The 24,793-nt window shown below is 36.3% G+C and overlaps 2 protein-coding genes across 5 annotated transcripts in view; both read right to left on the reverse strand.

Annotated features, from left to right (window-relative positions):
• Nucleotides 1-24,793, reverse strand: part of LOC127839912 (uncharacterized) — a 239,983-nt gene that overhangs the window by 27,108 nt on the left and 188,082 nt on the right. The gene's annotated exons all lie outside the window — the stretch shown is intronic.
• The window catches only part of LOC127837646 (uncharacterized), a 54,078-nt gene continuing 38,121 nt past the window's right edge, over nucleotides 8,837-24,793 (reverse strand). For 3 of the 4 annotated variants that reach the window (XM_052364901.1, XM_052364899.1, XM_052364902.1), the window contains exons 6-12: nucleotides 21,426-21,585; nucleotides 17,707-20,529; nucleotides 12,905-13,426; nucleotides 11,922-12,073; nucleotides 11,348-11,436; nucleotides 10,517-10,661; nucleotides 8,837-10,092 (exon numbers count right to left, since the gene is read on the reverse strand). The gene's annotated coding sequence lies outside the window, so the exon portion shown is untranslated. The remainder of the gene's footprint in view (nucleotides 10,093-10,516; nucleotides 10,662-11,347; nucleotides 11,437-11,921; nucleotides 12,074-12,904; nucleotides 13,427-17,706; nucleotides 20,530-21,425; nucleotides 21,586-24,793) is intronic. The other variant, XM_052364900.1, reaches the window with a different exon arrangement.

A 24,793-nucleotide genomic window follows, 5' to 3' on the forward strand; every position in this document is an offset into this window, starting at 1 on the left:
AGATGCTGTCCTCGTGCAGCTTAAACCCCACTTGGTTTGAGGGCATTCCGCAAAAACGACACACATGTGACATATCTGAAATACAGGTTGAGGGCATACCGAAAACACTAAAAAAAAAACACTAACGGTATGCATTATGTTAGGAAACTTTAAACAGCTAATGTATAATGTAAACACAGTTTTCGAAGATATAGACATTGGATAGCGTTTAAGAATATAATTTGCGGCGGGTAATTGTTTTTGTTACAATTAGAAATTCGAAATGAATAATAAAATTTTAAACTTCAAAAAGTCGCAAGTAAAATGTAATGTAATCATTTTATGGCATAAATGTATTATTTATAACAGCTGACGATGACTGTTGGGAAATTAACATGAACAACACACACACGCGTGTCGCGCTCGCACCATATCATTTACCATATTCGTTCATAAACGTGCAATTTCAAAGGAACTTGTTAACTTTTCGTACGTATTTATTTATACAGCACAGTTGCAGTTCTTGTGTGTGCGTGGTAATAAATACTACCAAGCTTATAAATCTTACTGTTTTGAACAGAAATATAATACTTGTTAAAATAAATGGCATTATATTAGTAAACATAGTTATGGGTGTGTCTACAAGGTAGAAAGACCTAGCGTGGTCTAGCGTACTAGTAATAATGTTTTACATCTTAAGCATATATACATTTCAGAAAACAAATTGCCTCAAAGACAAGTTCTAATATATGCTTGCGCTATCAATAAATGTCATGGATATTAATAAACAAGATAAACTGGTTAGTTACCTGTTAATTTTGATGAGACATTTGTCATTGACAGATATTTGAATAATCCAGCGATTCACTATTCTTTTCGGAACACCACAAGAAGCAGGAATGTATCGGCCGGCTAAGATTCGCATTCCGAGTGATAGACAAACAGTTTCCTTTCGTTGCAATAACGCCAGCAGAGAAGCCGAGTACATTATTTAAAATCAAAGCGATGGAGGCACTGAAGTTGTTCGCTGTTGTATAATCTTAGACGCAACTCAGTTTTCAAAATTATGTTATAGCTTTTTATATCGCAAGTTTGAAATGAACACAACCCATTCACATTTATAAAAAGTGTGTCTTAAACACAAGTCGAGATCAGTTTTTTTCTAATGATTAATAAAGGTAATTTAAGCATCATTTTAGGAAAACAGGACTTAATACATATGCATTAATTTTCATTCCAGTACCAGAGACTGTCTTTTAAACGAAAAACACCATAAAATCAGAAAGAGTCGTCCTGATTAGCTTGTGCGCGTTGCACAGGCTAATCAGTGTGCACAGGCTAATATTATTATTTTGACATGCATTATGCCCCGTTTCCCTGAACGCCAGCCAATATGTAAAGATTTCAGATGATAAACAATAGACTGGCCAATGTCGTCTTACAAGCTGTTAAACACTATTGATTAAATACACACTGCAGTAGTAGAGCAGACGCTTCTAGCATTTCGTCGTCTGCATAATTTTTCTGCAGGTAGTGAAGACAGGCAGAGGTTATCGTTCATAGCTTAGCAAACAACCGACTGACTTGCAGTCATCGTTCCTAGCGTAGTTAAATCAAACTGGCTTGAAAAACTGCCTCTATACATTAGTGTGAGCTAACGCTCATAACTAACAACAAGCAGCCGCGCTCTAGGAAAATGGGGCTTAATGTATGTGCATACATTGTCGTCCAATATTAGCATGTGCAATCCGAACACGCTAATCAGAGAAGACACTTTCCGTTTTTATTGTAATTTTCTTTTAATGAAGTCTCTATTTAGCCATAATCCAGTTTAGACGGAAAGTGTCGTCCCTGATTAGCCACGCTTAAATGGGATGGCATTTTATGAACATTCATGAATCACAGTTTTCACAGAGCTCAATAAAAACAATGCAGCAACAGCATAACTTGTGCGCTATTGCCACAATACAGCGGGGTAAATTATGACATAAAATACGCTATAAATGATAAGATTTTTACGTGGCGTATACATAATTTTGACAATCCATAATCTCATCAGAGATGTTTTCGGTTTTAAAATTAAAGCCTGAAACATTAGCCCAGTGTGCGACGGAGGTGTTGACTATCAGGACGTAGCGGTATTCGTCAGGGTCTAAACAGAACAGAGACATCAGCGATATTCCCGGGGATCCGATCTCTATTGTCCAAATGGATTCCACAGGGATTCATTTGTCATTTCCAACTGATTGTATTTGTGCGGAATTTAGCTGCTGACAATTACGTTGTGATCGTTTTTTATTTGCAAAGTCGCTTCCCGTATCAATGGCGGTGTAGACGTTTAGGATCCGATTGAGCCTCGTTCTGGGAAAACTGGATTGTATACATGTACATAAAGTGTCGTACCAGATTAGCGTTAGCAGTCCGAATCTGGTAAACAGAAGGTTTTATACATGTACGTTAAGTGTTGTCCCAGACTAGCGTTGGCAGTCCGCAAAGGGTAAACAGAAAGTTGTATACATGTACGTAAAGTGTCGCACCAGATTAGTGTTAGCAGTCCGCATTGGGTAAACAGAAGGTGTTACACATGTCGTAAAGTGTCGTACCAGATAAGCGTTAGGAGTTCGCATAGGTCTAACAAAAGGTTTTATACATGTATGTAAAGAGCCCGCAAAGGGTAAACAGAAGATTTTATACATGTACGTAAAGTGTCCGTCCCAGATTAGCTTAAGCAGTCCGCATAGGGTAAACAGAAGGTTTTACACATGTACTTAAAGTGTCATATCAGATAAGCGTAAGCAGTTCGCATATGATAAACATAAGGTTTTATACGCGTACGTAAAGTGTCTTCCCAGATTAGCGTTAACAGTTCGCATATGGTAAACAGAAGGTTTTATACATGTACGTAAAGTGTCGTCCCAAATTGGCGTAAGCAGTTCGCTTATGGTAAACATAAGGTTTTTATGCGTGAGGTAAAGTGTCGTCCAGATTAGCGTAAGCAGTCCGCATAGGGTAAACAGAAACGACACTTTCCGCCTAAGTTGGATTCTTCTTTAAAGGAGACTCTCCTCAAACTAAATATTTCATAAAAGCGGAAAGTGTCGTCCCTAATTATTAGGCTATTCGGACATGCCTTAGCCCCGTTTCACCGAACGCGGCACAAGTGAATACAAATATGTGGTCCGTGCAAGCAGTCAATTGTACACGTTGAATCATTTCAACGATTTGTGTTCTACTCCAAAGTAATGGTAACATTGCTGCAATTACAAAGAAAAACAACTATAATCAATTCAGGGCCACTTCGCGTTCAATTTACCGTTGGTTTTCTATCAATAAATAACTCGTATCGCTTTACCTCAACATCATGCAAACTTCGATTGTGTTTTCATGTAAACTGTTTAACAGTTTATCAGGTTTTTTTAAGTCTAATCCACAATACATTATAACAATTATAACAATAAATGATGCATAGCATGTATGAATGTAATGTAAATGATCTATGTGCATCAACCAAATAAATGCTCTTTCAAGTGGTGGGGGAACTATTGAGACGACACTAATACACAGCCTGGCTCCTACAAACATATACTTGTTCGTATAAATCGTAGGTAAATTTAAGGTAAATTTAACTAGTTCTATCAAAACATCTTTGGGACTAATAATCTTTGGGAATATCGAATACCTATCTCACTAAGAATATGATTTCATGATGAAAATTCCCTGCACACAACTTTACTTTTGACACAATATACAAATTCAAAACAATTGATGAAAATAAATATGCGAGCAATACTTTTTACTCACGAATTAGGTAGTCATAAAGACAGCCATTTTGACCCGTACTTTGTTGTTTATGCATTACTCGTACCCTAGCAGTTCACACGGTGTCAACAACTCTGACCTAAACATAGGTATAGAGCACTAATGCGCTTTTTCGGCATAGCTGTTTACCCAGCTTTTCACATTAAATGACTTTTACATAACGCAAGCAGACACGCATATATATTTTCGAATATTTCATAGGCTGATTCGAGATAAAACCTCTGAACTTTGACTACATTACTATGTCTGTGCTCAGCGCAAAGGATGTAGCACTGTTCAGTGTAAGGAATTCCGGACTACTGTATGTTCAAACGACACAAAGTGTGGCCCAGTTACGCGTTAACATCTATCTCCCAGAATTTCAGTGTCAGTACTCGTTCACTCAATCGTCCGGTTAATATATAATTGACTATCGATAAACACAGTTTTGCTTTCAAGATGAGAAAGCATACATTACCGAAATAGTAGTGTCACGATAAGAGGAAAATCGTTTAATTATCCAACCACAATATTTGCCGTACTCGGTGAGCACGTGTGGATATTGTTCCTGAACGCCTGGATAGGCCGCCATTATTTACAATTTTGCTATTTTGAATTCAATTTTGTATCGTAAAGCATTGCGCTGAAATGTGCCATTTATAATTCGCAATGAGATTTTTAATGACCCTTGTCATGCAAAAATGGATCTTTATTTAGTATGCGCCAATCCTATATATAGCCCATTAAGTGAATTTATAGCCAATAGCATCGCCTCTGACCAGACTGCGAAAAACGCACATGTTGGGTTTAAGATACCCTGAACGAATCGCATATGACCCATTTTTGCATGACGCGGCTATGCAAGTGTGGTTTAAATGTGTCGAAGAAAACTGCGTTTAAATCAAATATTAACACACGATTTATATTTTGATAGTGAAGAAATATACTCATAATAAGGCATGTGAGGACACATATGATGTGTGCTCCCGTAGTATAATTTTATCTACTGACACTAATGTGTGGTTTGACAATGATATCACACATTTCATGCGACAATTATGCGTCTTTCAAGTGAAAAAAAACGTATGGTAATATACAAATGCATGCATTTTAGTGTTCTTTAGTGTAATTTTGTAATAATATTGTGGTTGCTTGTTAGATAAGAAGTAGTGCAACAACAATAATACTATTGTCCACATGTGAATACGCATTTAAGAGTACGTTTGTAGTCGTGGTCAGAAGGTCTTCATGTCATCGATCACGCCTCACTTACGTTTTCTAACAAATTATTTTAAAAAAGACGCGACTACGTCTCTCATGTTCCGCTCTAGCCTGTTACGAAACATTTATGCCGGTTTGTACTTTGTAGCCATATACTTACAGTTATGGTCACGCGATTTTGCTATCAAATAGTCAGCATTCTTTTCACAAAACATTGTTTTCGATTGTTTAGAGATTAAGAAATTCTTATGGTGTATAATGTACATCTCTTTTTTACCAACGTAAATACAGTGATTCATATTGTTTAACCATTTAACGACCTTGGACTAAAATATAATTTAACTTATTAAAACAACATAATAAAAACATGTTTGATATAAGTTTGCATTCTGTTGAATATATATGTGTGCTATTTTATCACTTCAGCAATTATACTGATACTTATACATTTCAACAGAATGACAGACAAGACCAAATCACTATAATCCCCTGACTTGGAAGATATGACATGTAAATATGTTTGTTACGAAAAATAAAATTTCATATAAATGTGTACTAGATGTAAGCTTTAAGAACGAAAACAAATTTTCAGAACGAACACGTGTTTTCTCCCATTCATTTAGCCTGATTTCAGATAGTGGTCATCATTGTTTCTTAAATAATCCTAAAGTGCCACATTGAATCAAGTACATAAAAAAATCGCATATTTTATAAAACGTTCTGCCTGACATACTTAACCTACTCTCAATAGGAGTGGGCTTCGTCTACTGAAAAATACCAATCATGGCGTGAAATGTACGTGTGCACAGATTAACGTGTACATTTTTAAGTTTGTCATTTCCATGAATTAGTGACTTGTTCCCATGATTAAGTACGTCATTCAATTGACTTACTTTCTCATTCCCACAGGTAAGCTTTTTCATTCTCAATACAAAGTTATCTCGTTCCCACTACCTTATTAATCGTGGGAACAACATAACAAGTCTTTGGAGCGACTTACATAATATCTGCATGAAGAACAATTCCCGAGTGAAGATATGTCAGAATAGTTATTAAGGTTCTGAAAGGTATCCGAGTCTGACCAATGTATGACGGGGGACAAACAAAAAAACGGAGAGACAGACCAAATCACAATATGCCATCGTCAAAAGGGAAATTTATATAGAAGTGAGGAAACAATTAACATACATTTTTTATTTGCTATAACATTTTTTTACAGTACAACAATATTCCTGGTCTATGCATGGCTATATACATAAAATGGAGTGAAACAACAAGAAATGGATCAACAAATCACATACATTAACATGATTATATCCCTTAACATACTAAAACTACAATGATACTATATTATATGACGTGTGCTATGTCTTAAAAAAACAACAACAATTAATGTGCACCAAACTACAGAAATGATTCAATTCAATAACACAAACATTATAACCGTGCAAAGGCAATTATTAATTCCTGATTAAGTCCTGATCATTAGTGATACACAATCAATGGTTAAAAGACCTGGTGGTACGTTGCATAAAGTTTTCTTTATTCAACAAGTTTTGCTTTTGCAAAATGTTAATTTGGGATAATCAAACAAATTAAGACATGATTTTGAGCTTAAAATCTACTTTTACAAATATAGTTTATTGCTTATAAATAGATTGTTTATATATTATAGAAACAATTTTATTATAGCTAAATATACATACAAATAGACAAAATATATTTTTGTTGGAAATAAAAAATTGAAAGCAAAAATTTGAAATATTACACAATTTTGTCCAATAAAAAACTGTGTATAATTGTTCAACAACAAAGCAGACATGTTTAATGCAAAGCAAGCTGAGTATAAACAACCACGTGTGTATGGATTCCAATCATAAGACATCAGATTTGTTGGGACATTTAATGTGGAGCGGTCAACATGAAAACAGCTTTTACAAAACTTGTAAACAATCAACTAAAAGCAACCATTCAAAACTGGAAAATGGTCACAATCAATTAACAGCTATAATTCAAAATTAGACACCTTAACAAGCAACAACAAGTCAATAAATAAAAATTAATATATTAACACATATTGCCTCAGTGTTAAAATATACAATGTGATATTGTATGAGAACATGCACTTAACGCATAGAAATAAACAATAATGCAAACCATATATCTTTAGTGATTATTGAATGAATATAGTATATAGTTTATAGTGTGGAATAATAAAAAAAGATTCAATGTTCTTGTTACGTTGAGAGGTACAATTATACTCAATGAATATAGTATATAGTTAATAGTGTGGAATAATTAAAACAAGAAATATCTTTAAAAAAGATATACGGCGTAAATAGTTTAATGAATGAGATCAAGTATAGCGAATGTCTTTTTCTGTGCAGTTCTTAGCTGCATCACACGCAGTACGGGATGTTACGGGGAGTTTTCGCGGCTTATTTTACATTATAACATATTGCTGGTCATAAACCTATAGATACAAAACAGAAAACCAAAAGAAAAATGGAAGTGAAATTTAAACATATGAGTCAACCGGCCACACGAGAAGTATCCGTATTTATAGGCGCGTTCTTCGAACAAACCTGTTTTAGTGGTTTGTCGGGCATTGCTATTTGATTCGATTATTAACAGTATCAATTATCATCGTGCTAATGCTTAAAGTGATATTATGGGCATTTTGCACTGTTGAATTGAGCTGAAAAGAATTAACAGGTCAAAATAGTTAGTTAAAATGTGGTTACTGATTAATTATCTGCAAGTCACCTTGCTACCAGTTGTTTATAAAATATATTTTATATTCGATATTCTTACGTGACCCACCCAGTCCTGTAAGCTGAAATGATCCGTAAAACAATTTCGTGTCTTTGTGTCGTATGAACAAATCTGCACTAAAACTAAATTTAGGTTCAACTCGTAAACGCATGATCAGTTGTCAAACGAAAGTACGGTTGATATTCAAATGCATTATTTTTCTCTTTCTGGTATATTGTTTTAGTATGATGATGCTGCATTAATTAATATAAGTGTATATGAAGTAGAAACATCAAAAATAATCAACGGTTGCGATAGACACCTATAAACTGTTACATGCTCATAATATCACTTTAGTACATTAGGCAATATGGACGAATAATAATTGTTAAATTTATCAACAATAATATTTATCATTGTATTGTTGAAAACACATTAAGAATCTATTATTTACATACCATAATTATATTGCTGAATATCTTCATTTAACATATTTCTGGTCTAAAGAAAATTCCAGGTCACCTAGTTCACGGATAGCGTCTTTATTATATAACGATTATTTTACTGGCCGCCAACTCCGGTGATGACCTGTATATAAACTCTGAATGTCCGCGAATTGACCCGATATACCTCGCGGGTTGAAATGCAATGCTTTAAAGTGAGGCCTCGCTTCCATTGCTCTTTATACTTTTACATGTTAACATGTTGACAGGAATAAGGAAGTAAGTACTAAATATGAGAACATAGCCTTTTAAGTATAAACGCTCTTGCGCTGGTAATACTCTGAAAATAAAAGGTGTACGCACAAACTGTATTGATGTCGAGAATTGAGTGTAAAACTGTTCTATCTATTAAGCCTTTTCATTCGAGATTAAATTGTTTCATACAGTAAAACAGTGTTACAAAGACGCGGATATGTTTCCAATGTTCTGGTGGTATACTCAAATCAGCCAATGGAATAAATGAAGTGTATTCATTCGTACCTAGCCGCGGGAAATTTTATTGGAATTTTATTGGACACTTACAAAGGTCAGGCTAAGGTGAAAAGCTGGCTTATGCAGCTTACGCCGAAAAAATTGATTGTAGTTGCTTAATTATATTAACTGAAAAGCTTAACATAAAACAAGGTGTTTCTAATGCTTAAAGTATATTATTATGTTAATAATCTGATATTCTGCATGTCTTAATTTACTATACAGGTTAATGCGCTCATTCATCCAAAGCAATTCTTTCTCTATTGCCTGATATGTAAATGATGTTTTATATGAAACAATTTTGTACAAATGAATTCAAACAGTGAATGTATCTGTTTGAAATGGCAACATTTTATGAATAATGTACAAACAAAAACATAAGCTTTGCAGATGATCTATTAACAAATGACAAAATAAACGTATATACAGTGACACATAAATCTGTGTTATGTTATTCACTTATTACATTAGAAAAGCTGGTCGCAAATGTGAACATACAAATATTTAAAGCATAATGAACTTTTAATGCTAGAATGCAAATGTCAACACAAATGATGGGCATGTCAGTATATGATACAACAAGAACAATCTACAACCATATCTAGGATCATTATTCATGAAAATACTCACTTTGAAACAAAATTACTTGTGGATGAATTAGTATAATATTTTCAACAATGAAAGCATCCTATTTAATATTTAAACCATTACAATTAAGATGCACTTCTAAATTCCACTTTATTTATATAGTTTTTCCCCTAATGTGTGCATTAATTATCGCAATATTATGCATGTACATTCACACAATTTTTATAACGCGCTTAACTATTGTTAATATTAAACAAAGTATCTGTTGTCAATAAATAAATTGATAATTAACAGAAGGTTAATATACTTTGAATAAATCAAATTATAATATGATATTTTACTATTACATCACTACATGAAATTCTTGACAAAATACTGTCTCAAAAGAGCAAACTGATGAGAAATGTACACAGACAGAATGACAGACAAATCCAAATAGAAGCATCACAATTATGAACCGTTCTGATCAATTATCTTATCTAGCACATATTGCTATTTTACAGGTAAAAACTAAAAATAAGCATGTCTTGTTTATACAATAAATAAGTTAAATATTGTCAGGTGTTTTCCTGCCTTCCCAATATTTCAAGATGAGGAATTCCATCGTTAATGCTCAGAACTGCGAGTCTTTTAAGAAGCCAACGCAGGCACTTATTGACTATCATGCTTAAATTGTATGTATAAATGATCTTCAAAGGCATGCATGGCGTCAATCTAATGACAAGTGCTGTACCAGGCTGTCTTTTTGATTGGCCGGTTTAATTACATCGATTGGGATCTGAAATAAAGGAATGTAAGTAAATGTTAATTTCAGTTCATTATTCTGATTTTGTTACTTAGGAAAGGAATGAAAAAGAACAAAACTGACATATGTTGCTAAAGCTTCTTTGATTTGAATTTATAGATAGGTGGTCCGAGATATATTCCTTAATTATTAAATATTTACGGCAAAATAATATAAACATGTAATGAAAAAATTCCACTAATGCAAAAGGAAGCTGATATAAAATACACAACAGTACACCTCCACATGCTGATTAACATGTTTGGAGAGTTGCATAACAAAATAAGAAATATGTTTTGAGGTTATACATGCCACACAACCTGACAGGCGGACAAACATTTAGACGGACCAGTTTTCCCTTAAACTGTCTCTGAAAGTAGGTATTTACAAAAAGCCTACACACGTCTCACAAACTCACAAAGGGTCTATGTGCAGGATGTTCACAGGCAGCAGGTCAGATAACATGGAGAGGAGAGAATCTCAATACATTGACAGCTGCTGGCTTGAAAGCTGTGACTGTAACTGCATCCAGAACAAACTTAACGCCTTGATATTCGGGTTGTCTGGAAAAAGTAGATTGTGTGTCAAACTTGACAGATAATTGGGCAAATATGTCAAGCATTTTTGCATTATAAAAATTGTGTTTGTCAACCATTGCCTTCCATATTGCTTAGCCAACATAAACAGATTTGAACAGAACCAATTTTGTGGCAACAACGTTTCAGAGATGGAAAGCTTCTGAAAATAATAAAGACATGCAATGCAATCATTTTAAATCAACAGAAAAAATGTGTTGAGTTAATTTAAGTATATTATTAAACTTTATTTCACAGGTGGTTATAGAGAAACAAATATGTTCACCAGGTGCATAACAATGGGGGAAAGGGACTTTCTCTTAATCCCCGAGTGTAATAAATATCCTAATATTTCATCACTTTACATTTGCAATACTTAAAAATGCATGAACATAGCTCAGATATCATGTCTTTGCGTAATAGTGTATTAATGTGGGACCTTAGTCAAGTGGTGGGATGCTGGTCTAGGAATCGAAAGGTCCCAAGGTAGAATTCTGCTCAGACCACAGAACTGTGCATATCAAACAATTAATCCCATTCTTGTTCTATTGGGTACCTGTGAGGGAAATAAGCAAATCTGCTGTGGTTGCATACTGTGCAGAATGTAAACGGACAACTTATATCCCAGTGATCTGGTGCCACAGTGTACGTTTTGCAATGGTTAGGGGACTTACCTATTGAGATGAAGTGGCTGAGTTGGAGTTGTTAGGATTTTTCTCTGTGAACAGAAAACCAGCTCTTTGCGCATCACTGACATATGTCCCTGTAAACCAAATAATTAATGCATTCTGAAATAGCATCAGTTGTATTGGAGGTCAATCAATGTTGTTTGATTAAATAATATAAGAAATACATTATGTTTGAAGGCTCTTGATACAAATGAGGTATACAATAAACATTTCACACACACAGCCTACTATATACTGTACACTTGATACAATCATTTTTCATCCATATCTAACCAATCTGCATTAAGTTACGTGTAACTCCAAAAGGGTTGGACGGACTTAAGGAAGAATGGAAGGACGTAGAGAATTCTACAATTCTATACGACCTACCCCCTGCACCCTTTCAAGGCAATACATAATGGCAATGATTATGAATATTTACAATTACGTAATGAATTAAGTTTAAGTTAGCAACAAGGATAGAGTATTACCAATGTATGACAAGCACACACTATTGAAATAAAATTTTGAGTAGTAACACACTGCACATTATACACAGTAAATTACAGGACCAATGTACCTTGTAGAAGAGGTAATATCAGCCCACTTGGCAGGAAAGTTTGGAGCCCCAGCTTTAGACTGGCTGCACCTATCCAGGCCCAGCTTACCAGACATTCTGTTGTTCAGCTGGGTACCGATCTATGACTGCATGGGATCCTGTAGGAACCGGCTCTTAAAAAAAATTCAGGAACTTTTATAAATATTGAAGGGAATAATGGTATAATGTGCTGAAGTCATTTAAATAATTGTTTTGCTAAAATTAAATAAAATTTAACAAGTTTATTACAGCGGATTTTGTATGCAAGGAGTAACGCTTGATTCAAGGGCTGAATTTCAGCCCAAACGTAGACAAAACTATGTCTTGACATCCTATGATTAAACCTGATATTAGATCAATTGATATTTGCTATTTACTTACCAAGTTGATTAATTTTAAAAACACATACTAACCATTTGATGCTAGGAGATTTCTTCAATCAGGCACATAAAATACTGATTTTAAGTGAACTATATGAGCCTCATTCTGGGAAAATAGGGCTTAATGTATGTGCAGTATGCACAGGCTAATCTGGGATGACACTTTAATAGGACTTAATGTATGTGCAGTCTGCACAGGCTAATCTGGGATAGCACTTAAATAGGACTTTATGTATGTGCAGTCTGCACAGGCTAATCTGGGATGACACTTTAATAGGACTTTATGTATGTGTAGTTTGCACAGGCTAATCTGGGATGACAATTTAATAGGACTTTATGTATGTGCAGTCTGAACAGGCTAATCTAGGATGACAATTTAATAGGACTTTATTTATGTGCAGTCTGCACAGGCTAATCTGGGATGACACTTTAAAAGGACTAAATGTATGTGCAGTCTGCACAGGCTAATCTGGGATGACAATTTAATAAGACTTTATGTATGTGCAGTCTGCACAAGCTAATCTGGGATGACAATTTAAGCACATACATGAAGCCCCATATCCCAGAACACCGCTAAGATACTACTTATTGTTCTTGTTGCTGCTGCTGCTGCTGCGACTGGGCCATAGACAGAGATGGAGTGAGTCCCGACGCCGAAGTCGCCACCCCAAACCCGAGAATTGCAGACAACAACTGTTGTTGAATGGCGTCAATCGCATACTGCTCTCCAGGCCTAAGGTTCACATTATTTGAGAACAACATATCGAGGTCAGTCACATTAACAGACGTGTCACGCAACGCCTGCTCTACCTGTTGAATCAGATCGTTTCAGTTCGAGCGACTTGTCCGGCCTAATTTGTCGACGCCCATCATCCAATTGTTGCTAAGCGACATCGATGCTGAGACGGAAGTCGAACTCACCAAGGCTCTGCTGTTGGAAGTGTTGATGTAGCCAACATGGGAGGAGATATTGATAGGAGGCTTGGTAGTCTGACGCAAGATGTCTTCATGCTGAATTTCTTAAGCGAGTTGTAGTATGTGTGCAAGAAGGGGGTTGTCATCGACTTTCACTTCAATGACGTTTGTCAAGTTTGCTAGTAAAGTTCACTGAAAAGGAAATGGAAAGTAAACTAAAACCGGATTGTTTAGTGACACATGAATAAGCCTTGCATCACCTTACTTCACAAACCTGTTTTTTAAATGCCAAACATTGTGCCTAAAATTGATATTTAGAATATTGCAATTAATTGTTCACCAATTAGAACTCAGAATAACGTAGTATCAATGTTTTACGCGCACCAACTTGAAATTGGAATTTTTGGTTTTGTAGCAAGGTGTTATATTTATTTTTTGTAAATCAAAAACAGGCATTACTTGAGCAATTTAGAATGTGAGACTGTACACCTTTAATTGTGTGACTATAGAACTTTAAATGTGAGAATACATAATTTTAAATGTGATACTCAGCAACTTAAAATGTAAGACAACACAACTTTAAATGTTACAATCTACATATTTAAGTGTGAGTCTGCACACCTTTTAATGTGACAGTTCATGACTTATACCTGAGACTTAACAACTTTTAATGTGAGACAATACAACTGTATGGCATTTAATAAGAAACAATAGATGCGAGTTCAAAATAGTAATTAAACTTAGTGAAATAAGCAAACTAGAGCTTTGTCAAAGACGTGACGAATACCCCCACATGCCGCATTGACACATAATATTTTGCATGCCGTCTTCACAAAAACAGCAAACACCATGCTCAATTTTTAAAACGCACTAAGTGACCCCTTGACCTAGTTTTTGATCTAGCATGGTCCATGTTCGAACTTGGCCATAAGATTATCTAGATAAAACTTCTGACCAAGTTTGGTGAAGATCGGATGAAAACTACTTGAATAAGAGAAAGGACACCATACTGAATGTTAAAAAAAGCACAAAAAGACCAAGTGACCTAGTTTTATGCTCGGCATGGTCCATGTTGAAACTTGTCCTTAAGATCATTCAGATAAAACTTGTGACCAAGTTTGGTGAGGATTGGATGAAAACTACTTGAATTAGAGAGCGGACAACATGGTGAGGTTTAAAACGAACTAAGATACCCCGTGACCTAGTTTTTGACCAGGCATGACCTATATTCAAACTTGACCTAGACATCATCTAGATACAACTTCTGACCAAGTTTGATGAAGATTGGATAATAACTACTTGAATTAGAGAGCGGCCAACATGGTGACGTTAAAAACACACTAAATGACCACGTGACCTAGTTTTTGACCCGGCATGGCCCATGTTCGAACTTGACCTACACATCATCTAGTTACAACTTCTGACCAAGTGTGGTGAAGATCGGATTTAAACTACTTGAAATAGAGAGCGGACATGCTCAATGTGTAAAACGTACTAAGTGACCCCGTGACCTAGTTTTTGACCCGGCAATGCCCATGTTTGAACTTGACCTCAAAATCATCTAGATACAACTTCTGACCAAGTTTGGTGAAGATCGGATGAAAACTACTTGAATTAGAGAGCGGACAACATGCTGATTGTTTTAAACGCGCCGAGTGACCTCATGACCTAGTTTTTGACCCGGAAAGGCCCATGTTCGAACTTGGCCTAGACATCATGAAGATACAACTTCTGACCAAGTTTGGTGAAGATCGGATGAAAACTACTTGAATTAGAGAGCGGACACTTAATACAGTCAGACCGACAGACCAACTGACCGACAGACAAGTTCACTCCTATATACCCCCTAAACTTTGTTTGTGGGGGTATAATTAAGCCAGTTATTCTGAAAAAAAACTTTAAAATGTGCTATCACTAGGGGCTAGCTCTGTGCAGAGTTTATTTTTACCTTTTTTGGATTGGGACTATTCGTGACAAGAGCACCGCATTGCGGGTGCAGACCACTCATCTATTTTCTTTTTAAAGGTGAAGGGACTCTCAATTTCAATCACAAAGGAGGGAGGGGTGGAGTGAAGAGAGGTGTATGGTGTGGGGGTGTGGACATTTATTACATTATCTTCCAAAAATGGGAAAAAAAATGAAAAAAAAAATCGGGGGTGGGGGGTGGGTGGGGGGAAGGGGAATCTTTGGTGCGATGGTTGTACGTATTTCAAAAATAAAATAATAAAAATAAATATTTGTGTTTTTTAACTGTTTCAAAAAAAATTGGGGGGTGGGGTGGGTGGGGGGGGTGTAATGTGTAAGGATGTGGTGGTCATTTGTGAGATGATCTTAAAAAAAAAATTAGGGGGGGGAGGATTCGGGGGGGGGGGAGGGGGGAGGGCAAGGGGGATGGTTTGGGTGGAGTCTATTGTGGTATGTCAGCCAAGAGTAGTTTTGGCAAAGTATCAATCAAATCTAATCATAAATAAAGAAGTTATGGCAATTTTAGCAAAATCTAATAATTTGACCTTGAGAGTCAAGGTCATTCAAAGGTCAAGGTAAAATTTAACTTGCCAGGTACAGTTACCTCAAGATAGCATGACAGTATTTGAAGTTTGAAAGCAATAGCCTTGATACTTTAGAAGTAAAGTGGATCGAAACACAAAATTTAACCATATATTCAAAGTTACTAAGTCAAAAAAGGGCCATAATTCCATAAAAATGACAACCAGAGTTATGCAACTTGTCCTTTTACTGTACCCTTATGATAGTTTGCGAGTGTTCCAAGTATGAAAGCAATATCTATGATACTTTAGGGGTAAAGTGGACCAAAAAAAAAACTTTCAACAAATTTTTAATTTTCTAAGTATAAAGGGCCCATAATTCCGTCCAAATGCCAGTCAGAGTTACATAACTTTTCCTGCACAGTCTCCTTATGATACTTAATAAGTGTTGCAAGTATGAAAGCAATAGCTTTGATATTGTAGGAATAAAGTGGACCTAAACACAAAACTTAACCAAATTTTCAATTTTCTAAGTATAAAAAGGCCACATAATTATGTCAAAATGCCAGTCAGAGTTACATAACTTTGCCTGCACAGTCCCCTTATGGTAGTTAGTAAGTGTTGCAAGTATAAAAGCAATATCTTTGATACTTAAGGAATAAAATTGACCTAAACACAAAACTTAACCAAAATTTTCAATTTTTTAAGTATAAAAAGGGCACATAATTCTGTCCAAAATGCACGCCAGAGTTATCGAATTTTGCCTGCCTAGTCCCCTCATGATAGTAAGTAAGTGTACCAAGTTTGAATGCAATAGCATTGATACTTTCTGAGAAAAGTGGACCTAAACGCAAAACTTAACCGGACGCCGACGCCGACGCCAAGGTGATGACAATAGCTCATAATTTTTCTTCAAAAAATGGATGAGCTAAAAAATCATAGTGTTTTGAATTTAATTGGGAAAATGGTTGTAGTTTTTGCTAAACATAATTTAAACAAGGGACAAAATTGTCACAAAACCAGGTTTTCATTGTGAAAAAAAATCTGATAAAGGGAGACAACTCAAACTGAACTTTTGAAATGAACAAACAAAATTAACCCCCTTTGTAAGTTTGTTTTAAAATAAATCTATTTTTAGTCGTGGCGACCTTGACATTGGAGACATGGAAGTGATTCTTTCGTGCGACACACCGTCCCATGATGGTGAACAAATGTGCCAAATGATTTTAAAATCTCATAATGAATGACATAGTTATAGCCCAGACAAGCTCATTTATGGCTATTTTTTACCTTTGAACTCAAAGTGTGACCTTGACCTTGGAGATATTGACGTAATTTTTTTGCGCGACACACCGTCTAATGATGGTTAACAAATGTGCCAAATGATTTTAAAATCTCACAATGAACAACAAAGTTATGGCCCGGACAAGCTTGTTCCGCCCGCCCGCCAGCCAGCCAGCCAGCCCGCCCGCATTCGCCAATCTAATAACCAGTTTTTTCCTTCGGAAAACCTGGTTAAAAACCTGGTTAAAAATGAGAATAAGTGTTATCAAGATAAATTGTGCTAAGGTTCAACTTATACAGCTGCATAAGGAAACAAACTCAATTTGTAACCTATTAAAACATTGTTTGGGGTCAAACCTTGAATTGAGAACTTTAGCCAGTAATTATGGAAAAAATAAACTGTTTAAGATTAGGAATGGGACTCAATTTTGGCCCCAATTTCGACAAAATGAATAACACTGTATGATCTCACCTGAAGCTCAAGAAGCTGAGCTGATATGCTGGCCTCGGTGATATTGCCAAAGGCTAAATTTGAGTTCTGATTAACTCAATGTTGCAACATATCAAAACATTCTTTTTCTACTGGGAAACCATGACTTGAGAACTTAAGCCAGTAATTATGGATATAGACTTTTTGAGATAAGAATGGGGCTGAATTTCGGCCCCAATCTCAAAAAAATAATAAACACAGTAAGGTCTCACCTGAAGCTCAAGAAGCTGAGATGACATGCTGGCCTTGTTGATATTGCTAAGAGGCGAGTTTGAGTTCTGCTTTCTTCAGGTTGCGAGTCGAAGGGCGTACTGGACCACACAACAAAACTGCTGTCATTTTCAAAGCCTTCTCAATTGAATGTGAGGCCTTTTGGGCTCGGAGTGCTAAGTGCTCATAACAAAACAGAAAACAGAAACCAGACATGTTCACTTTAAGCACCTTGTTCACAATAGTGGGCGTAATTTGAGTCTGTGGCACACCCCATGGATGTATGGATCTCTCAGTGTATACAACAAAGTCTTTACTGCCTTTCTGTGTCAGCATGGATGTATTGTGCTCTGGGTGTTAACAACCAAGTCTTTTCTGCCTTTCTGTGTCAGCATGGATGTATTGTGCTCTGTGTGTTTACAACCAAGTCTTTACTGCCTTTCTGTGTCAGCATGGATGTATTGTGCTCTGGGTGTTTACAACCAAGTCTTTACTGCCTTTCTGTGTCAGCATGGATGTATTGTGCTCTGGGTGTTTACAACCAAGTCTTTACTGCCTTTCTGTGTCAGCATGGATGTATTGTGCTCTGGGTGTTTACAACCAAGTCTTTACTGCCTTTCTGTGTCAGTATGGATGTATTGTGCTCTGGGTGTTTACATCCAAGTCATTGCTGCCTTTCTGTGTCAGCATGGATGTATCGTGCTCTGAGTTAACAGCAAAGTCATTACTGCCTTTCTGTGTCAACAAGGATGTATTGTGCTCTGTGTTCACAACCAAGTCATAAATGCCTTCCTGTGTCAGCATGGATGTATTGTGCTCTGTGTTCACAGTCAAGTCATTACTGCCTTTCTGTGTCAGCATGGATGTATTGTGCTCTGTGTTTACAGCCAAGTCATTACTGCCTTTCTGTGTCAGCATGGGTGTTTCGTGTTCTGTGTTCACAGCAAGGTCATTACTGCCTTTCTTTGTCAGCATGGGTGTATCGTGTTCTGTGTTCACAGCCAAGTCATTACTGCCTTTCTGTGTCATCATGGATGTAATGTGCTCTGGGTGTTAACAACCAAGTTTTTACTGCCTTTCTGTGTCATCATGGATGTATTGTGCTCTGGGTGTTAACAACCAAGGCTTTTCTGCCTTTCTGTGTCATCATGGATGTAATGTGCTGTGGGTGTTTAAACAACCAAGTCTTTACTGCCTTTCTGTGTCAGCATGGATGTATTGTGCTCTGGGTGTTTACAACCAAGTCTTTACTGCCTTTCTGTGTCAGCATGGATGTATTAAGCTCTGTGTTCACAGCCAAGTCATTACTGCCTTTATGTGTAAGCATGGATGTATTGTGCTCTGAGTTCACAGCAAAGTCATTACTGCCTTTCTGTGTCAGCATGGGTGTATCGTGTTCTGTGTTCACAGCCAAGTCATTACTGCCTGTCTGTGTCAGCATGGCTGTAACGTGTTCTGTGTTCACAGCCAAGTCATTACTGCCTTTCTGTGTCAGCATGGATGTATTGTGCTCTGGGTGTTCACAACCAAGTCATTACTGCCTTTATGTGTCAGCATGGATGTATTATGCTCTGGGTGTTCACTGCATAGTCATTACTGCCTTTCTGTTTCAGCATGGATATATCTTGCTCTGGATGTTCACAGCATAGTCTTTACTTCCTTTCTGTGTCAGCATGGATATATCTTGCTCTGGGTGTTCACAACCAAGTCATTACTGCCTTTCTGTGTCAGTCTGGATGTATTATGTTCTGGGTGTTTACAGCATAGTCATTACTGCCTTTCTGTGTTAGCATGGATGTATCGTGCTCTAGGTGTTCACAGCTTAGTCATTACTGCCTTTCTGTATCAGCATGGATGTATTGTGCTCTGGGTGTTCACAACCAAGTCATTACTGCCTTTCTGTGTCAGCCTGGATGTATTATGTTCTGGGTGTTCACAGCATAGTCATTACTGCCTTTCTGTGTTAGCATGGATGTATCGTGCTCTGGGTGTTCACAGCTTAGTCATTACTGCCTTTCTGTATCAGCACGGATGTATCGTGATCTGGGTGTTCACAACCAAGTCATTACTTCTTTCTGTGTCAGCATGGATGTATTGTGCTCTGGGTGTTCACAACCAAGTCATTACTGCCTTTCTTTGTCAGCATGAATGTATCGTGCTCGAGGTGTTCACAACCAAGTCATTACTGCCTTTCTTTGTCAGCATGGATGTCTAGTGCTCTGGGTATTCACAACCAAGTCATTACTCCCTTTGTTTGTCAGTAACATTGCCAAAAGTCCGTTCTATTATGATATTTTGGCCGCTGAGAGGACAATCTGGGGCAGTCCGTAACCCTACAGTCGTCCAAACTATTAACAGCAGAAGTATCCCACTAGGAAAGCTTACGCTTTTATTGTTCCTTGATTTTCTCCCGTTCAATTTCTGTTTGTCCCATAAAGATTGGAACAAGTTATTGAACGTTTTATTTTTCATGATTGTTGTGATGTCCAACAGCAACAACTGACTGTTGGCGTTACCATAACTACTGCTATTACTTTTCGTGTCTGTAACACTTGTCCCTCTCAGGCCCACAGGGAACTCTAGCTTAACAAAACTACCCAGGCTTATGTTTGGAAAACGTGACATGGGCATTGCGTTTGTTCAGAACAGAATCATGCTCAGAATTTCCTGCAGAACAGAGTTATTCAATCATGCTGACTTTTTGAGTCAGGAGGTCAAGGGGGATGAGTTAGAAGTCAGGGGAGGGGAAGGGTCATTCTGGACTGGGGCTCCTGCAGGTAGGGCTCGTGCGGTTGCTGGGCCAACTCGATATCAATGCTGGTGCTCTGTTGAAAACAAAAATAACACAGTGGGTGATAGGAAATTGTAACAAATTATATTATAATCTATAACAAACTATGCCTCTTGACAGGTTGTGAAGGTTTTCAACAATATGAATTTCTAATCTGGCATTTATTGGTTCCTTGTCCTTAATAGCATGAACATAAATACAGTTAAGTCATTTTGTATTACAACAAGAAAAGTATTGGCTAATGCTATACTCATCTGTAAATTTATATCTATTTTCTTTACTCCATTTTCAGAGATGTATTTTCATAAGCCAATATGCGGATCACTAATGTTAGAAAGTGTCGTCCCATTTTAGCATGTGAAATTCACATAAGCTAATAATGGAGGGTAATTTCTGACTAGACGGGATTTTCATAAAGAGGATTATTTGTTTAATGAAAAATACCTTTAAGAGGAAAGTGTTGTCCATGATTAGCCTGTGTGGACTGCACAGGCTAATCTGTGACAACAATTTAAGCACATGCATAAGGCCCCATTTTTCCACATCACAGCTTATTTATCTATTAGCCAATTTTTTGCTGCATAACAAAAAGAAGGAAAACCATCTGGTTAAAAATTTAATATTTTTTAATTGTACTTATTCTATTAATCACATAACTTTCAAAATGCCATTAGATATGTTTTATTGTTAATATATGTTTCAATAAATGGGAGGCAACAATATTAATATTTAATAATAATATTAATGTCTCACCAACATTGCAAAAAAAAACACACAAACATATTATTTTACCATGCCTTTACAGATCTTTTATGGTTAAAATCTGTTTAAATTCACACTAGAAAACAGTTTTAAAGTCAATCAACATGTAAGTTGTAAGACATAATAAAAATAAATAAAACATTAAACAACTTAAGGGCAACAACTCACTGCTGGTGCAGATCTACAGTTCTCTCCCTTGTTAGTTTCAGCTAAAATGTCCTTCATGTTGCAATACCAGGACATGGAAAGGCTGTGTCACCCTCACATTGCTGGACTTTGATTTGGCTGAGCCTTTCACTACTCCTTTGTCTTCTGTGCTTAGCAGTTGCTGTAACATTGAGAAAACCAATATGAAGTCTTTTGAACTAGTAAATTAGTAATACACCAGCAATTTTTTTGCCAAATTGAAAAAAGTATTTGTACCACACCAATGAGGACAAGGGCTGTTTGTAAAACATGCATGCCCCCCATATAGGCTGTCCGTTGTAGTGGCAGCCATTGTGTGAATACGATTTGTCACTGTGACCTTGACCTTTGACCTGGTGACATGAAAAACAATAGGGGTCATCTGCGAGTCACGATCAATCTACCTATGAAGTGTCATGATCCTAGGCAAAAGCGTTCTTGAGTTATCATCCGAAAATCATTTTACTATTTCGGGTCACCGTGACCTTGACCTTTGACCTAGTGACCTCATAATGAATAGGGGTCATCTGCAAGTCATGATCTATCTAACGATTAAGTTTCATGATCCTAGGCGTATGCGTTCTTGAGTTATCATCAGGAAACCATTTTACTATTTCAGGTCACCATGACCTAGACCTTTGACCTAGTGACCTCAAAATCAATAGGGGTCATCTGCGAGTCATGATCAATCTACCTATCAAGTTTCATGATCCTAGGCATATGCGTTCTTGAGTTATCATCCGGAAACCATTTTAATATTTCTGGTCACCGTGACCTTGACCTTTGACCTAGTGACCTCAAAATGAATAGGGGTCATCTGCAAGTCATGATCAATCTACCTATGAAGTTTCATGATCCTAGGCCCAAGCGTTCTTGAGTTATCATCCGGAAACCACATGGTGGACGGACGGACCGACCGACCGACATGTGCAAAGCAATATACCCCCTCTTCTTCGAAGGGGGGCATAAATATATTCTTTGACATGCGTTTGTGTTGAAATGTTCAGTTTCAGTGCTCATTTTATCAATCTCTTGCACGACGGTTACATTACATTCACCTCTGTGTTGGGCTCAGAACGGACTATTGTTATGAAAGCATCTCATTCATGTCATGATCATACCAAGCGTTTATCATTAAGGTTACAGTATACTAAACAATCTTTTGCCCGACGGTTACATTGCATTCAATGCATTTAAGAAAACCATCTCATAGCATGATATCTTATATCAGTCTTAATTCATTCTTATAAAATTGATATGGTTTTTTGATGTTAAGAAACCAACATACATACACACGTCGAAGCAATTTCTAACGTCACTCAATAAACATTATGTTCAATTATTTACATATGTAAAGTGCGTGCAATGATTCCATCTGCGTAAATGGGCAATTAAATAGTTCCAAAGAGTTGCGTTAAAACTCGCAAGTATTTGCACGATTTATCGTACATTTTAAAGTCATATTTCTTAATTTAATGCATGCGATCTTAAATATCAAATCAAATATACATTGAATGCGTTTGTTCGGTTTTAGCTATTTTATAGACAAATGGCGTGCTGAGCCTTTCGCAGAGTTGTATGTGAGAGCAAAGAACGACAACTCTGCGTGGAGATTGTCATTTTATTAGTCCACTTGCATATAAGTGCCTATTACGTGTACTTTATAAAGATGGAAAGAAAAGGCTTTTTTTTCACATACACAATGGAGTAAAAATTATGTTACAGGCCATTTGCCCTTAATAACTATCATATTACAATACTAGTTTGCCTGTACTTTGATGACGCCCATAAATCTATATTTTCAGTTACCAATAACAAAACAATATTTTGTCCAAGTTATTTTAAACATTAACTGTGTTTGATATGATATTCTGTGAACAAAATACGGCTCAAATTTTTTAATTTTGTGAAAAAATGAGTAGCCAACTCTTTAAAAATGGCAAAGTATGTTAAATTGGGATATTGTGAGCTACTATTAGACTTGCTTAATATGTATGTTAAATTTGCATTGATATGTACACTGATGTCTCAATTACCAGTTTTTAATCATAGTGGTTTTTATACCATATTTGTTCTAATCAGAATTTACAAATACCAACAGACTGGAGGCAGACTAAACTTGAGCCATATTCCGGACAACTGGGCTTAATGAATATGTATAGTACCACATTAGCCTGTGCAGTCCACACAGGCTAACTTGAGATAACACTTTCCACCAAGACATGATTTTTGTTTAGAAATAATTTCTTTAAAGCGAAAATTTCCTCAAAAATGGAAAGCATTATCCCTGATAATTCTGAGTGCACACTGCACAGGCTAATCTGTGGATGGTACATAACATGCATTAAGCACCCTTTTCCCATAACAAGGCTCACCTGGTTTCATCTTGTACAACTCTGTAACAGACTGTAGGAGGATTTACTTTGAGCCTCTTACCGAGAAAACAGGGCTTTATAAATTGTGCACTAAGTGTCTGCCCAAATAAGCCTACCCGGTAACAACTTAAAATGAAAGACTACATAATTTTTAATTTGATACTCGGCAACTTTAACTGTAAAACAATACAACTTTTTACATGACACTAAACAACTTAAAATATGAGACTGTACATATTTAAATGTGCACATCTTATTACGCGAGACTAAACAACTTGCAATAGACAATACAACAAGTCATAAGACACAATACTGTAAGTATATGAGTACTTGATCACACACGTTTTGCCTATGGATTAGACAGAAATGCAAAAACAGATGAAAGTCTATGGTGAATTAAGTATATGATGTTCTGTCTTGCTACCAGGGGCCGTTATACTAGTAATAATAGCCTATTCTGGTTAAATTTTTTATATGTACGTGATATTGAATCGATTGATGTCTACATTTTATGCAATTGTTTTTGAAAGACAGACCTTAGATGTAAAGTTTAGTCACTGGCGTTGAAAGTGTGTGCATAAGGATATAAAAGCAGTATAGCGATATTGTCTTTGCAAACATCCGGTTTCTAATTTAAATAAAAGTCATAATCAGTTATACGTGAACACAAATACTTAACAATTTATAATTTTTGATTTGTATTTTGATTGTACTAAGTTTCAACTTATACAGCTTAATAAGGCAAGTAACTCATTGTTGCAACCTATCAAACACTTTTTTTGGCAAATAATGCATTGTAAATTTTAACCAGTAAATATTTATAAAACAAGGGCTGTTTGTAAAACATGCATGCCCCCAATATGGGCTCTCCGTTGGAGTGACAGCCATTGTGTGAATATGTTTTTTGTCACTGTGCCCTTGACCTTTGACCTAGTGACCTGAAAATCAATAGGGGTTATCTGCCAGTCATGAATA

Source organism: Dreissena polymorpha, chromosome 7 (assembly GCF_020536995.1).
Source record: "Dreissena polymorpha isolate Duluth1 chromosome 7, UMN_Dpol_1.0, whole genome shotgun sequence".
Classification (NCBI taxonomy): domain Eukaryota; kingdom Metazoa; phylum Mollusca; class Bivalvia; order Myida; family Dreissenidae; genus Dreissena; species Dreissena polymorpha.